Genomic DNA, 18044 nt, shown 5'->3' on the forward strand with positions numbered 1-18044 from the left:
ATAAGTAACGTGTTTCTCCTAGGATTCTCTCATTGGGAAAGAACTCTTATCGTGACCATCGTTATTTAACATCCACTAACAAAAACAGAGCTTTTGCTATTCACGTGAATTAAGTTATGGATAAATAGCAGCCAAAGAATTTCGAAAATTGTTTTTGACATGAAATATATTATGAATATATAATTTGTTTTAAGCATGGGTGAATATACAATATTTCAAAATACATTGCACTGTTTATCTGCAGTCATACTTGAAAAATGTTGTAGACAGGAGACCCTTCTTCCCAATATGCTAACTGTAACCATAAGGCAAAACTTTTCATTGTACACTTAAAAAACGGACGTGAATGTTAAATTATCCAGAAGAAAGGACTTAAGCTTTTCACAGATTCCATTATTCATCTAGTTTACTCATGGACAGTAGGATATTTCAGGAAAATATGCATATAAAAACTGTTGCAACAGATGTAGCAAATCACAATAAGAACTCAAATATTGTAAGTAGGATGCAGAGTGTCTAAAAGAGTATTCAACTTCCACGCCCCCCCCCCCCCCCCGGAAGTTTTCATGTTTATTGTTTTACAACACTGAATCACAGTGGATTTTATTTGACTTTTTTTGATACTGATTGAGAGAAAAAGACTTTCATATCAAAGTGAAAACAGATGTCTACAAGGTGACCTAAATTAATTACAAATATAAAACACAGAATAGTTGATTTCATAAATATTCAGCCCCTTTAATGTGACACACCAAATCATCACTGGTGCAGCCAACTATGGAGATCACCATGTGAGGTCAAGGTGTTTCAATTGAGAGTAAACATACACCTGTTTCTGGGAGATCCAGCTGCTGGTGAGTCAGTATCCTGAAAAAACTACACCATGAAGCCAAAAGAAAACTCCAATCAACCCCGTGAAAAGATTACTGAAAACCAAAAGTCGGGAGATCAATACAAGAAAATTTCCAAGTCACTGAATATCCCTTGGAGTACAGTAAGTCAATCATCAAGAAATGGAAAGAATATGACATATATGTAAATCTGCCTAGAGCAGGCCATCTTCAAAAACTGAGTGACCATGAAAGGGGACTAGTGAGTGAGGCCAGCAAGAGACCTGTGACAACTCCGGACAAGTTACAAGCTCTGGCTGAGATGGGAGAGACTGCACATACAATAACTATTGCCCAGGTGCTTCATCAGTTGCACCTTTACGGGAAAGTGGCAAAGAGAAAAAAAGACTTCACAAGAAATCCTGGTTAGAGTTTGCCAGAAGGCATGTGGGAGACTCTGAAGTCAGCTGGAGAAGGTTTTATGGTCTAATGAAACCAAAATTGAGCTTTTTAGTCATCAGAAGAACACACCACCCCTACCATGAAGCATAGTGGTGGCTGCATCATGCTGTTGGGATGCTTCACTGCAGCAGGCCCTAGGAAGACTTGTGAAGGCAGAAGGTAAAATGATTGCAGCAAAGTACAGGGAAATCCTGGAGGAAAACCTGATGTAACCTGCAAGAGGACAGCAACTTGGGGAGATTTGCTTTCCAGCAAGACAATGACCTCAAGCATAAAGTCAAAGCTGCACAGGAATGGCTTAAAAACAAAGTTGATGCCCTGGGGAGGCCAAGTCAGAGTCCAGACCTCACTCCAATTGTTGCCAAATAAATACTGACTTGAAGTTGTTGGCTGTTGGTGAATAGTTATACAATCAATTATTTTGTGTTTTATATTTTTAATTAATTTAGATGACTTTGTAGAGATCTGTTTTCACTTTGACATGAGTCTTTTTCTGTTGACCAGCAACAAAAAGCCGAATTAAATCCACTGAGATTCAATGAACATAGACAATACATTCACTGTAAAACAATAAAACATGAACTCTTCTGGGGTGGGGTGGGGGAGTGGTGAATACTTTTTATAGGCACTGCAGTTAAATACAAGGATACGCTTTGCTTAATAATGCCCAAAATAGAATTGTTGCACATATGAAGGAACTGCCATAATATTATTAAATGCAAAAATATTCATGCATCTACAAACAACATAACCTTTTTTTCCTCTTTCCACTTCTGGTACTTGTTCTTTTTTTTAAAATCAGTCTTATGTTGTCCTGGTTCCCTTCATTACAATGCTGTGGAGGTACGATTACCAGATCTAGTGGTGACTTCTTGTGTATTTTCTGACCAAAGGACAAATTGACATAAGAACTTCTGGAATAACACAACCAGTTTGTTTCACAGGGATGACCTGTAATTTTTCTTTGAGTAGGAGCAAAAAATTGAGGTACATAAAATATGATAGAAAAACAGAATGATGGATATAGACAGCATGTCAAGCACCATCTTTTGAGAGAAAAGCAGAGTTGTGTTTCAAGTTCATGATCTTTCATCAGTATCCGCAGAGTACAGAATTAGCTCTTTCTATAACAATACAACAGTAATACTCAGCACTTCATGAACAACTTTCTTTTTTCTAATAGACTTTCCTAGTTAACTTCTCTATGCCTTCATAAATTAAATATTAGTCATAAACAATTACCATGCATCAAAACTGTACATCTCAATATACACTTTGTAAATAGTAAGAGGCTCTTTTTAATACTAGCATGTACATACGTAGCAATAACATTAGCCCTTACGATGCTTGATTTCTTGTTGAAACTCAAAAGATTAAATCACATTGTTAGCTGTATCTACAAAATTCCAGTGCTGTGTTACATGATTATCCAACAACATAAGCCATTGTGCAATTTAATATTTCATCCAGCTGTTATGCATTACAAGTAGCTACTCAACTGCAAGAAACACACTATTTTTATTGCTTAGATTAGATCTAGTGAACCAGGAACCAAAGCTCAAAGTGCACCTGCAAATCACCAGCATTTCCCATTAATAACTTCTAATTGGATTTACCATGTCTAAGCAATTGTATCTTTCAAATAAACATCTACAACTTGACTTCTAAGTGCAGGGCCTGATGACAAAGTCCTCATTAATAACCATTTACTATATTATACTGGCTTATTTAGCTGCAGAATTGTGTTTGTATAACTCAATAATTTTAATAAAAAATGCATCCAACATTGTTATTTGATAAAGTAGCAATACATGATTTTGAAGTAAATGAAAGAACTTCATATGCTAGAACTTTGAATAATATTGGTATCCAATGATTTTTGTGCTGTAAAATAACTATGATCAATAACGAAAATCTTCAACACTAAACATATCCAAGTTGTTGGTAAGATGCTAATGATGCTGTATTTGGTAAATATTTAACGTAATATTGTTGCATATTATTATTCTATGTTTTGCATCAATGTATTAGTAAGTAAGATATTACAAATGTAAATATTTAAATAGTGCCATTTTATATAGTATTAGCCTTTTTTTCCCTAATCAGAACGCACGTGATTCATTCACTCCTTCAAATGTTCACACAAAAAATAAGGTGCTGTGCACTATATATTTGATTTGAATCACACAGATTCAGGATTGGGATGATATATAACCCATAGCATCTTTATCATATTTTAGAGAGCAAGACCAAGAAATAACTGCTGACAGCTCTGTGCAGACTAAACAAATTGTGCTGTTCAGCTTACAACCATCACATCTACTTCACAATTATACATGTGAAAAATATATTGAATATACAACCATAACTTAAAATATGAAACAGTTCCATTGTGGGGCAGTGGAGAAGGGAGGAAAGATGAGAAACATGTGTTAGTAGCTAAGTCAAAATTGATTCAAAATTCCTATTAAAGATTTTTCATTTTATTAATATCATTCGAATTATCAACTGGAATTTCGTTCAATATTAACTGGCTGCTTTTATATACAAAACTAAAAATACTGCAGCAGTTTGAAAATTCAATTCTTCTTAACAGTAGTAAAAAGCAGCAAACCATTTTCAAAATTGTATAAAATAGGTTGTATTTTATAGAGAACCAGCAACATGTGTAATAAATGAAAAATTTCCAATTATTTTCTCCTCTTTTGTCTTCCATGGATTAACTCTTTGCTTGGCTGCAAGTGGACCAATAGTGTGCCACCCAAGTGGTCATTGTTCATGTTAAAGCCATAGCCTTTCACTTCAGTGTCAGCAGTTGAATACAGTTGGGCAGATATCAAAACAATGGAACAAGAAAAAGAGACAGAGGGCAACAATGAGCATGGGACTGAGCACTGTCAGCCCTGAAAGAAACTGAAAAAACTCCAGTACTCAAAAAATCAGTGCAACTCAAATGTCTGCTAATCTTATTCGTTGTCAGCGGCCCTGCTATCTATACATTCATCTTCAGTCACCTTTACAGCTACGTAAATATCACTCAAGTTTCTAATCTCCACCTCTGCCCTCATCAATAGATGTTTATGCAATAAATGAAATTGGTGGTTGGCAGTTGACAGAATGGCAGCACCAATTTCAATGTTGATGCTGTTGTACTTTGCTGCTCCAAGTGTGTTGCCAATGCTAAAGTTGCTTTCCCAATGGTTACCAGAATAAAAAAAAGATGGACTTCACACATCTAAAACTTAAGGAGATGACAATGTTCAGTTTATTGTCCATTCAACCACACACATGTATAGTGCCAAAAGAAACAATGTTCCTCGAGACCAAGGTTTACAATACCAATACAATAACTTGCACCCATAACAAAAGTAATATTACCACAAATAAATTAATAAATATTAAGGTGTATTTATGACACATTAAAAAAGTAAACAGTACAATGCTACTGGTGCTTCATACATGAGAGCTGGGTGCTGACATGGAGCTCAGTAGTCTTAAGGCTTGAGAGAAGAAGCTGTTTCCCATCCTAACAGTTCTTGTCTTAATGCTACGGTACCACCTGCCTGATAGTGGGTAAGATAACCGTTTCCTCTCGATTAGTTTGAAACGAAGTACTCACTACTTGTTTGATATTGGAATTTAAGAACACAAAATACAAGGACTTAGGCCAATTCAGTTCCTTCAAGCCTCCCTTATTACTGAACATCTTAGCTAATCTGCCCTAAGCCTCATCTTCTGTGCCAGTTCCCAACAGCCCTCAATTACCTGCCCTACCAAAATTTTATCTATTCTTCTTTGAGCACCCTCAAGTATCCACACACTCCAAATTAAATAATTCCATGGATTCTCCATCTCAGCTTCAAATGACTGCCCCTGACAATTGCAATTAAAACCACACTCTTGCCACTTCTGAAGTAAGCTAATCGTGGTCAGTATTTTCAAAAAGATACGGCGTTTCTTTTGGTGGTATACAGGCAGGAAAGTATCCCCCAGACTTGGGCAGCCCTTTGAATAAATTCAAAAAATGCTGAATGACAGATGGTGATACTCCACATGAACTCCAGTGGTGGAACCTGACTATAATGGGATTCCCCAGCATTATTGAGTGAAATGGTTCTGCAATCCGACACTAGATACACTTGGTCAAGGAATGGAATTTTCATTTGATCAGGGGTTTCTGACTGGAGATCAATGAAAAGCTCAACAACTTTCTTTTTTAAATGTAATTTTATTTTAGCAGTTTAATTTAATTGTTTATGTATACTTTTATATTATTTATTATTGTTCAATATTATTTATTGAAACTTGATTGTTTCCTTCTCAGTCACTTAGTGATTTAAATCATTTATGAAATGTGTTGCAATGCCATTTTAACATTATTCCAAAATCTCATCAATTTCCACAGCAGATGAAGATCTGAGCAGTACCTTAGCACTATGCCAACCAAGTCACCACAAAGACATTGCTAACTGATTCAAGGATCAAGAAAGCCCAGCTTTAATAAGCCTTTGGGGATAGTGTAGCAGCATATCCCAACAATAAATCAATTTGTATATTCAGTAGATTCCTGTTAATTGGGCTATCCACATTTCAGACAACTCTAAAAGAACAATAACTAATCATGAAAATAGCCAGGATTCCCTTACTTAGAGCACGACGCTGCTTAATTGGGGCAGCAGACTGTAGCTGAACAACTTCTACTTAACATCAGTCACGTGCACTCGTGTGGCCATTAGACACCACACTGTGATTAGAGCAAAGAGTTTTTAAATAGCGTCCGTTGTGTTCAAAAAGTAGTGATTTTTGTCACTGATAGTTGACGTGAAATAAGTAGTAAGATAAATCAGAACTGTTTTGTTCACTATGTTTACAAGCATTCAGGCTTGAAGATGAGAGAAATGACTGGGAGTGAAAATGAAATGATTTCACTACTTCTGAAATGAAAATAAATTATTTGGATGATGAAATTGTATGACGGCAATCCATTATCTGCACTAGCTCTGTGCTGATCTTGTCAATCAAAAAAAAACCCAGCAGTGTACAGTGGATTAATTTCTCCGTCGATAACTGTTAGGAACTAATACACAGTTTTACATACTGTTGTAGCATTGATGGTATTCTACATTGTTCTGCTTTTAATTTAAATACATAATTTGTTATTCAGTTAAATGATAGTTTGTCTACATAATTGAGCCAAAATATACTGGTCCTAATGTGTCCTAATTAACTGGAATCCACTGGAATTAATTCTGCACTGAAGGAATGACAGCATGGTAAATCAAACTGATATATAATAAATGCCTCAATCCTGATTTTAAAAAGACAGGCATTAAAGGGGTGAAAGCATGGTATATCAAACTGGTATATAGTAACTGCCGCAATCCCAATAAAACACACTTTATTGTGATAACATGGAGACTTTCCCAAACCCTGCAGATATAACTCATCTTAGAGAAATGGGATTGCAAATGATAGAAACATCCTTTCAATAAAGATATCAGATTGCAAGCCATAAAAGACATGGTTCTGAAATCTCACAATTTACAGAGTGGAAAGGGTGCATTTGGAAATTCTTTTCAGACACAGTGGGCCATTAGCAGAGGACAGGTTTAAACAGTACTACTATGTTCTTTTCATGTGGTCACATTTCTGCAATTTGTTGAAACTCAGGGAACTGGACCCCAAACCCCTTGAGAGTTTTTGGCATGAACCGCAGTTTATGAGGGTCTTGAAGTTCTTGCTTTGAAACAAGCACTTGTGAGGTATATAAATTGTCAAGTGCTTACTGTGCTGGAGCATACATGAGTTCATCTGGCCTCTGAAATAATTTCTTTCGAAGATTATTCCATCTCAGGGAATGAGAGGTTTCCTTCTCAAAAGAGCTTTTGCATGTGGAATAAATCACTGCATAATAAGCCATCAGAGATCAGACTAGTCCTTGTGCTGGAAATGTCATAAGTAGAACTGCAAGGCCACGATTGTAAGACAATGGTTATCTTGTATTTGAGCAACTTATGCTCCAGATACAATAGTGAATCAGAATAATCAGGATTAAAAATAGGGGTGCTAACTGCTTGGATGATGATAGCCTATACCACTTCCAAGCCTGGGTTTGTCTGATCTGGGTACATTCCAAGTTGTCTTTCCACTTTAATGTAGTGATGAGTCTGAATCACTATTTTTTTCAAGACCACTCTAATAATTTATGCAGTTAATTCAGACCCAGACTTAAGAGGAGTCCAGAGGGAGTGAATACTGTTGAAATGCTGACCTAGAAATTATTCTGAGCTTAAATTAATGCACTGAATGACGCTGTATAGAGGATACCTCCTTGGTTCTCTAGGTTTATTCTTCCCTCCCAACAAGTACATAAATATGCAGGGTCATGATTTTTTAACTGTCACATTAAGCACTCATTATATAATCAACAATGCACTTGTCAAATTCTTTGCAGGATTGTTTTTAAACCTTTATCAAGGTTGATAGTTGACAGGTCACATTGAACATCAGCAGTGGACATTGTACAGAACAAAAGATCAGTTGGCATAGGTCTAGCAACAGAGGCATGTAGCTATTGAGCAAGAACATTACTTTGTCAGAAAAACTATGTAACCTGAGATCTAGCCTGCATTAGCTCATGTGCCCAGGCAACAGTATTTACCAGATTTAGAACCATAAATTGAGGCACTTTTGTGTGATGGTAATCAATTTCCTTCATTGATTTCACATTCTAAAACAGAGGCAATTAGTGAAGATGGACCTTGGTGTTTTATTATATCACTCTCTTAGAATTCATGACTAGTGCCATGAGACTATATCAAAATGAAAAGGCATTGTGGAATATATTGCCAGTTCTATGTAAACATAATGTAATAAGCTTCTAGTTAAATCTAGCATCCAGTTTTGGCTTATTCAAATGATTGATGAAATTTAGGGCCCAAAAATTATTTCAAGGAAGGCTGCCAAAATGAGAAACAAAATTCTTGCAGTTTATAAAGTAATTGTCATCATTTTAGGATTGCAGTGCTTTTACAACCAAGTCAGTACTACAGAAATATAGTCACTGCAATCCAGAAAGCAGTACAATTTGACAGGAAAGGAGTACAGGGCAAGGCTCTGAAAGGAAGTCCCACCTTTTCCACTTAATCTCAAGGGACTTCTATTGTCCATTTTATCTGCAGATTTGATGCCGCTTCTGTGCAGAATTCAAGACACTTTGCATCTCACAGTATAGCAAATCATAGTCATGTATTGAAGAACAAAACTAGATTATATGCTCAAATCTGCATCTTAACTCATGAGTTGCTGAATTAGAGATGAGAGTGCTTAATGGAGTAAAACTTTTCTTTTCATTGAACTTCAGAGCAAGTTATTAACTCATTCAATATACTTGATGGTGATTCATTGCAAACATCAAAGACACCGAAGAGGATGATGAGATGGAGGCATCGGTGTACTGAATATAGGTAGGGTTTTCTGTAATAAATATTCTCAATATGATCTTCATTCATTTGTTCAACATTAGAAATTTACATTCTATATAAATTCATTCATGCAAATAAAATCCATATAGCTCAGCCAGGCAGTTTTAAATGTCATTGACATACTCAAAGGACCTCAAATTAAACCTTTTGCAAACATGTCAAATGAGAAAATCAACCAATGCTGTAAATACAAGCAACACACACAAAATGCTGGAAAAACTCAGCAGGCCAGGCGGCATCTATGGAAAGAGAGTACAGTCAACTTTCTGGGCCAAGATCCTTCAGCAGGATCCCAAATGTTTTGGATTAACATATAAAGAAATAACTAAGATTCTAGAACTGCACAAGACAGAACCGAAGTTTACTGAAGTATACTGCATGTACTAGATCAGCTGCATTTGCCTCAGCACTGAACTGGCTCCAAGGCTGTGGACACACTTATAGGGAACTCTGCAGTTCATGTTCTGCATATTATTTGTTTACCTCTGTTACTGTTTGCACAATGTTCATTTTTTTCTCCCCCCCCCCCCACACAGTTTTTCTTGAGTGGGTTTATTGTGGATTCTATTGTATTTCTTTTGTTTTGTGGCTGCCTACAAGAAGATGGATCTCAAAGTTGTATATGCTATACTGTTCATCCTTTCATCATAAATACATTTTGAACTTTGAACATATGAAGTACTGAGACAACTGAACAGACACTTGGTCAAGTGTCAGTGTACCAAGCATAAATGAAAATAAAAGTTCTAAGCAAATAAATATGCAATAGGACATGAAAAGTAAGTTGAGTCAGAAAATGAATGGTAATGTGGGATACAGCAGTGGTCCCCAACCACTGGGCCCCAAGGAAACGATATGATTTGGCGATATGAAACGATATGAGTCAGCTGCACCTTTCCTCATTCCCTGTCACGCACACTGATGAACTTGAACGCATGTGAGGTCATTATACAAGCGAAGTCATTACCCACGCGAGGTCATCAGTCACCTAAATGCAGTGCCCTAAACCCTCGCGCCAGGGATCACTCGGGTAACTGGCCACCTTGCTTGGCCGGTGAGAAGTGCTATTGCTAATGGCCTGGAGCGTGGACAGATGGGCGCTGCCTCTAAACCTGTTTAGCACACCAAATGTTCATGGGGAACCCGGTGCTAAAATATTCGCAGACAACCTAATTCGGGCTCAGGGTTTCATTAGTAGCGGAGTAGCTACCTAGCTGTGATCCACTGAAAGTCATCCCTCGAGACAAACTTTTGTCGGCTGATGAATCCTACCTACCTACAAGGGGGGGCGGGCGCATGCCCTGTCGCACTCCTCGCTCAGTAGGTTGCTCTCTCTGGACTGAGACCACTGTGACCCCAGCACAGGGACCTCCAGCCCTTATCTTGTCCTCTCACTGGTGTGTTGTCATGATTTTATATGTTCATATGAGGAAAATATGCACTGTGTGTTTAATATCCAAACATTACTTAAAATGTTATGATGTTATTGACTTATAAGTGACTAATAGTTGACTTATCACTATATTCATGTGAGGAAAATATGCACTGTGTTTAATATTAAATTCGTTAGATAAATCCTTTTAGAAACAAAATTAAGTGTATTAGCCACTTAGAAGTGACTTAAAGTTGACCTATCACCTATATTCCGGTCGTGATTAACACCCCCACAAACCCACAAACCTCCCAACCCCGTCAGCCGGTCTGCAAGAATACTGTCAATATTAAACCTGTCTGTGGTGCAAAAAAGGTTGGTGACCCCTGGGATAGAAAATTGAAAAGCTTTAAGTGAAATCTAACAGCCACCAAATGTAAAGTTGCTCTTGGTAAAAAAAAAATCAGCTACTGATTTTGGGAGATAAAAGTAGCTGAAATTTGAAAGCTTAATACCTGTTGTTGATTGACAGTAGGAAGTAGGGCAGTGTTCATTGCACCATTACAACAGAATGGTGTATTGGAGCAAAGTGATTCAAGTCCATATCTGCATGCACTTCTTTAAAAATTCAGAATATGGCACATTCATATGATCAAAGAAAAGTTTTCAGCTGTCCAAGGTGCAGATGTTATTGGGCATGCTATGGTACAGGACAAACATATTCTGGAAGAATGCAACATTTCAAGTGAAATGTCCAAATCATGATAAACTAAAATAATCATTGATTCATATTCTATAGGGCACCTGAGACCTAAATGAAAACAGTGTAAAAATTATGCTCTATATTTCACTTATCTTCTTCAGCATAAGTATTTTGCTAAAATTCACAGCATATTTTAAGAATAAGAAAATACTGAAAACACATTTCTTAAATTCCGTTAATCATTCTTCAACAATTCATTGTGTTCGATTCAATCCAATATTAAACTTGCATGTTTTTATGTTCTCAGTACATTAAAATTATATTAAAAAGCTGCTTCCAAGCACAGATATGGCATGCCATTGCAAAAAATAACATGAAGGAACTAGCAGCGGAGTGGTTTTACATAAATTATTAAGGCCATAATTACATGTTTCAGACTGGTTTCAAGCAGTTGCCTAATCAAGTCTAAATATAGCACGGAGCAGTAAAATCTTGCAATGGTAACAAATTTACAGATTGGCTTCTGCTCCACCTATGTATGAATGCTAATGAAAATCTGGCAACAATCTTAAATGAAAATATAAAAACTACAGATGCTCAAGATTTTAAATAAAAACAGAAAATGCTGGAAGCACTCACATCAGGCGACGTTTGTGCAAGTCAACAACTCTTAGAACTGCTCTCTCAAACTCACCTTCTCTTTCTATGTACTGCATCCTGTCTGACCTGCTATGAGTTTCAGCTCGCTGGGGTAGCATAAAGCACAATTACACTGCATTTCACTATTTAAGATGGTAACACCATTAGACACAAAAACAAAATTTGGCCATTCAGTTCATTGAGTCTGCTCCTCCATTCCATCATGGCTGATTTAATATCCCTCCCAACCCCATTCTCATGCCTTCCACATAACCTTTAACAGCCTGACTAATCAAGAACACATCAGTCTTGAAATACTCTCAATGACTTAGCCTCCACAACCAACTGTGGCAATGTATACCACAGATTCACTATCCTCTGGTTAAGTAAATTCTTTAACTCTGTTCCAAATGGATGCCCCATTATCGAGAGGCTGTGCCATTTAGTCCTAGACACCCCCCCCAACTATAAAAAAAATCCTCTTCACATCAACTTATGTAGGCCTTTCAACATTTTCTTTTAAAACTCCAGCAAGTACAGATGAAGATTCATCAGATGCTCTTGCATTCCTGGAATCATTCTTGCAAAACTCCTCTGGACCCTCTTCAATGCTAGCACATCTTTTCACAGATAAGGTGCTTCAAAGCTGTTCACAATACTCCAAGTGAAGTCTGACCAATGCCTTATAAAACCTCAGTATTACATCCTTGATTTTGGATTCTAGTCTTCTTCAAATTAATGCTAACATTGCATTTGCCGTCTTTACTACTGACTCAACCTGCAAGTTAGCCTGTAAGGAATCTTGCACTAGGATTCCCAATCGCTTTGCACCTCTGATCCTTAAATTTTCTCCCCATTTGGAAAATGGTCTATGCCTTTATTCCTTCTACCAAAGTACATGACCAAACACTTCCCTACGCTACATTCCATCTGCCACTTCTTTGTTGTTTTCTCAATCTTCTTAAGTCCTTCTGCAGGATCCCTGCTTCCTCAACACTAAATGCCACTGCACCTATCTTCATGTTGTTTGCAAACTTGGCCACAAAGCCATCAATTTGACCATCCAAATCATTGACATGCAAGCAGTCCCAATCCTGATCCCTGCAGAACACCACTAGTCACAGCAGCCAAACAGAAAACATCCCCTTCATCCCTACTCTTTGCCTCTTGCCAGTTAACCAATTTTCTATCCAGGATAGCGTGTTTCCTGTTATACCATGGGCTCTTATCTTGTTAAGCAGCCTCACGTGTGACACCTTGTCAGAGACCTTCTGAAAATCCAAGTAAACAACATCCACTGACAGCTCCAATCTGCTAATTAAATTTGCAGATGATATTACATTGATTGGCCTTACATAAGAACATAAGAAATAGGAGTAGGCCTTCTGGCCCATTGAGCCTGTCCCGAAATTCAATAAGATCATGGCTGATCTGTCCACAAACTCAGCTCCATCTACCTGCCTTTTCCCCATAACCCTTAATTCCCCTACTATGTAAAAACCTATCTTAACTGTATCTTAAATATATTTAGTGAAGAAGCCTCAACTGCTTCCCTGGGCAGAGATGTCCACAGATTCACCACTCTCTGGGAAAAACAATTTCTCCTCATCTCCATCCTAAATCTTTTCCCCTGAATCTTGAGGCAATGTCCCCTAGTTCTAGTCTCACCTACCAATGGAAACAACTTTCCTACTTCTATCTTATCTATCCCTTTCAAAATTTTGTATGTTTCTGTAAGATCCCCTCTCATTCTTCTGAATTCCATATAGTCACAGGTGACTCAAACTCTCCTCATAAGTTAACCTCTTCATCTCTGGAATCAACCTGGTGAACCTCCTCTGCACTACTTCTAAAGCCAGTATATCCGTCCTCAAGTATGGAGACGAGAACTGCACACAGTACTCCAGTTGCGGCCTCACCAGTGCCCTGTATAGTTGCAGCATGACCTCCCTACTCTTGAATTCAATCCCTCTACAATGAAGGACAACATTCTGTTTGCTTTCTTAATAACCTGTTGTACCTGCAAGCCAACTTTTTGCGATTCATGCACAAGCACTCCCAACTCCCTCCGCACAACAGCACGCTGCAATCTTTCACTATTTAAATAATAATCTGCTCTTCTATTATTCCTTCCAAAATGGATGATCCTACATTTTACCAATGTTGCATTCCATCTAGCTCAATTAATAATGAGGCAGCCTACAAAGAAGTCGTTACCCTGACACAGTGGTATCAAGAAAACAACATCTCTCTCAAAGTCACAAAACAAAGGAGCTGGTCGTGGACTACAGGAGGAATGGAGACAGGCTAACCCCTATTGACAGCAATGGATCTGTGGTTGAGAGGGTGAACAGCTTTAAGTTCCTTGGGATACACATCGCTGAGGACCTTACGTGATCTGTACATACTGGCTGTGTGGTGAATAAAGCACAGCAGCGCCTCTTTCACCTTAGACAGTTCAAGAACTTTCGACATGAATCCTCAAATCTTAAGGACTTCCAACAAGGGCACAATTGAGAATATCCTGACAGGCTGTATCACTGCCTAATATGGAAACTGTACTTCTCTCAATTGCAGGACTCTGCAGAGTGGTGCAGACAGCCCGGAGCATCTGTGGATGTGAACTCCCCACTATTCATGATACTTACAATGACAGGTGAGTTAAAAAAAGGCCCTAAGGATCGTTGGGGATCTGAGTCACCCAACCAAAAACCATTCCAACTGCTACCATTCAGGAAACAGTACCATAGTTAAAGCCAGGACCAACAGGCTCCGGGGCAGCTTCTTCCACCAAGCCATCAGACTGATTAATTCATGCTGACACTATTGTATTTCTCAGCTATATTGACTGTTCTGTTGGACATTCTATTTATTACAAATTACTATAAATTGCACATTCAGAGACATATTGTAAAGATGTTCACTCCTCATGTACGTGGAGGATGTAAGAAATAAAGTCAATTCAATTCCTTTGCCTGATATTTCCTCAAAGAACTCCATCAGATTTATCTGGCAATATTTCCCCTTAAGAAAATCAAGGTGACTGGTCAATTAAATGATGTGCCTCTAAGTATCACAAAACCTCATCCTTAATAATGGACTCCAACATCTTCCTGACATTTTAAGTTAGGGTAACCGACCTGTAATTTATTTTCTTTGGCCTCTCTTCCTCCATGAAAAGTGGAGTAACATTTACACTTTTCTAGTCCTCTGGAACCTTTGCAGAATCTCATGATTCTTGAAAGATCATTATTAATGTTTCCACAATCTCTTCAGCCACTTCTTTCAGAACCCTAGGATGTGGTCCATCTCATCCAGGTGACTTACCTACCATCAGAACTTTCAGCTTCCCAAGCATCTTTTCCGTAGTAATAGCAAAAACACTCACTCTGCCCCCTGAAACTCTCCAATTTCTGGCATGCAAAATAATTAAGTTCGTCTGCCATTTCTTGGCCCCCATTACTAACCCTCCAGCATAATTTTCCAGCAGTCGAACATCCACTCTCATCTCCCTTTTACTGTGTAAATATCTGAAAAAACTTCTTGCATCTACTTTATATTATTGGCTAGCTTACCTTCATATTTCATCTTTTTTTCTCATAATAGCTTTTCCAATTTGTTTTTAAAAGCTTCCCAATCCTCTAACTTCCCACTAATTTTTGCTCTATCATATGCCCTTTGCTTTGGTTTTATGATGTCTTTGATTTCTCATGAGCCACTATTACCTCATCCTCCCTTTAGAATACTTCTTAATCTTTAGGATATTTAGAAAATTAACATAATCTGCACTTCTTACTTTGGTGTCTGCGAATTCTTCAACTTCACCTGCACAGTTTTCCATTGTTGCTCTGTCTGTTTGCACAGCTATACCTATTCAAACATCTCTCTATCATAATAATTCAATGGTAGCTCTAGCTATTATCTTTTAACAACAGAAAAATCTCTGGGACAACAGTGTAACTAAAGAGAGGCAGAAGTTTACCTCACATCCAACCCGGGTGACTACTAAAGAACTGTGCTGGAGTATTCACTAATATATTTAACCTCTCACTTCAGCAGACTGAGGCACCAACCTGCTTCAAGTAGGCTTCAATTATACCAGAGCCTAAGAGAAACGTGGTAACCTGCCTACTGTCCAGTAGCACTTACATCCATTGTGATTCGGTGCTTTGAGAAGTTGGTGATGAAACATTTTAACTCCAGCCTGAGAAGTGACTTGGATCTACTCTACAAAATGCTGGAAGAACTCTGTTGGCCAGACAGCATTCAAGGAAAAGAACCAACAGTCAACATTTCATCAAGACCCTTTATCCTGATGAAGGATCTCGGCCTGAAACATTGACTATTTACTCATTTCCACAGATGTTGCCTGGCCTGCTGAGTCTATCCAGTATTTTGTGTGTGTTGCTTTGCATTTCCAGCATCTAAAGATTTTCTTGTGTGTGCTCCAATTTACCTACTGGCACAAAAATTTCACAAAAGATGCCATTTCATTGGCTCTTTGCTCAACCCTGGAACACGTGGACAGTAATCATCTTTACCATCATCCCCCACAAAGTAATTAATGAACTTTGCAAACTTCTATAGGTGTGTGGTGAACTAGCTGCATCATGACTTGGTATGAATGGAAAATCCTACAAATGGTAGTAAACACAACCCAGTCCCTCATGGAACACTGTCGCAGGAAAGCAGCATCCATTACCGAGGACCCCCACCACCCAGGGGATGCTCCCTTTCTGTTCCTGCCATCAAAGGTGGTGGTATAGGATCTTTGGGACCCACACCACCAGGTTCACAAAGTTCAGGAGCGTTTATTAATTGTCAATCATCAGACTCTTGAACTAGAGGGGTAACCTCACTTGTCTCATCACTGAACTGTTCCTACAACCTATGGACTCACCACCTCACAGTCTTGATATCTATAGCTTATTTATTTATTAATTTTCTCTTTCATATCTGTACAGTTTGTTATCTTTGGCACATTGGTTGTTTGTCCGTCTTGTTGGGTGTGGTCTTTCCTTGATTCTGTTGTGTTTTTGGCCTGCTGGAAAACGAGTCTCAGGGTTTCACACAGTGACGTACATGTACTTCGTTAATAAATTTACTTTGAACAGGTGATAATGAGGGAGTGTGAATAATCTGGGTGATCTATCCATACCTGGAGAGGTCACTGTCAGTGCCCAGCAAAGGTCTGCGCTTGTAGTGCCACACAGTGAATCCTGCAAATCAGTGCTGAGTTGTCAAACCATCTGCCTAAACTAGACCCACACCAGGCCTCACAGGCAACCTCCTCACACCAATACATGGAATGGTTCATTGCTGGATTCACACAGGCATCTCAGGGTAACACTGCACAGAATCTTTGAGAGCAGGGGTTCATGCTATATTCTTGGCATAGCATCAAGGAAAACAAGAGTTTGTGCCAGGTTATGAACACAAAGGCGCAGTCAGTAGCACATCTCTCCATACTCAGTACTATTATAAATCCTTTGCAGAATGGTTCCATTGCCACTCTCCTTCCTGCCATGTATTTGCCGTCCTCCGAGGACGACTGTATGAACTCCTCAACCTGGGCGGCTGTCTCCTGGTTGAAGGAGCTCACCACGTAGCAGTAATGTGTGGAGTCTGAGGTTATCTGCCGAATGTGGAATTTGGCTTCTGCTTGTTGGAACCATAGGTGAGGTTGCAGTGTCCAGAAGCTTGGCAGTTTTAACGAAACTGCATGAACAGATGCGGCGTCGTTCATCTTCGGTCCAAATATCGCTTGGGCCGTCGGGGTCACCAATTGTAGCGGTGTGCCACACACAGCGCTGGAATAACGAGACGCAGACAGTGAGTTGCAGTTGCGTAAATGCTTTATTCAAACTTTGTGGCCTCGCTTTTAAGCCTTCCCATTCCTCGTCCTCCCCGGGTGGGAATACTGGGAATATTCACAGTCCCTTCCTGCGCGCAGGCTTTTCCCCTTGCTGGTGAAGAAGGCCTGACGCCCTTTTTGGGGCCAGTCTCTCTGCCGGCGCGCGCCATTTTGTGAGCCGGTTCGAGTGTGCTGGAAAGTGGGTCACCACAGTACCATCAAAATGGTCCAAGAATCTTTTACCACATGAATTTATATCACTGGATGGAATAAATGACGCCAAAATGAGCTTACTACAACGCTATGGAAATTGTTTAATGAAAATTGTGACTTAGTTTGCATTTATAATGGCAATTAATACTCACTCAATAAGGTTAAAATTTTTAATGATCCTGCTCACTAGAGTTTGAAATTCAGCTCAAGTAAGTGAACACCCTGCAGAGGAGTTGGCAATGACGCCATCTATCACAGTTCTGAGTTCAAGTGCTTATGTGCAAACACATAAATTGCTTTCAGTGTCACAAAATAATCACAGTGAACACAGATAGTTTTGTCGCATTCAAAATTGCAAATTCAGCCCCAGGTCCATCTTTCTAGAAGCAATGGCCTCTACCATGATGGTATATTCTAATTTAAATTCCCCATCATGTGTACACACACGTTCCACGTTAATTAATCAAGTACAAGTTGTTAAACTACC

The 18044-nt window shown here is 38.6% G+C and overlaps 1 protein-coding gene across 1 annotated transcript in view; it reads right to left on the reverse strand.

Annotated features, from left to right (window-relative positions):
* rsrc1 (arginine/serine-rich coiled-coil 1) overlaps positions 1–18044 on the reverse strand; it is a 352648-nt gene that overhangs the window by 155939 nt on the left and 178665 nt on the right. The gene's annotated exons all lie outside the window — the stretch shown is intronic.

The sequence above is a fragment of the Hypanus sabinus genome, chromosome 2, assembly GCF_030144855.1.
Source record: "Hypanus sabinus isolate sHypSab1 chromosome 2, sHypSab1.hap1, whole genome shotgun sequence".
Classification (NCBI taxonomy): Eukaryota; Metazoa; Chordata; class Chondrichthyes; order Myliobatiformes; family Dasyatidae; genus Hypanus; species Hypanus sabinus.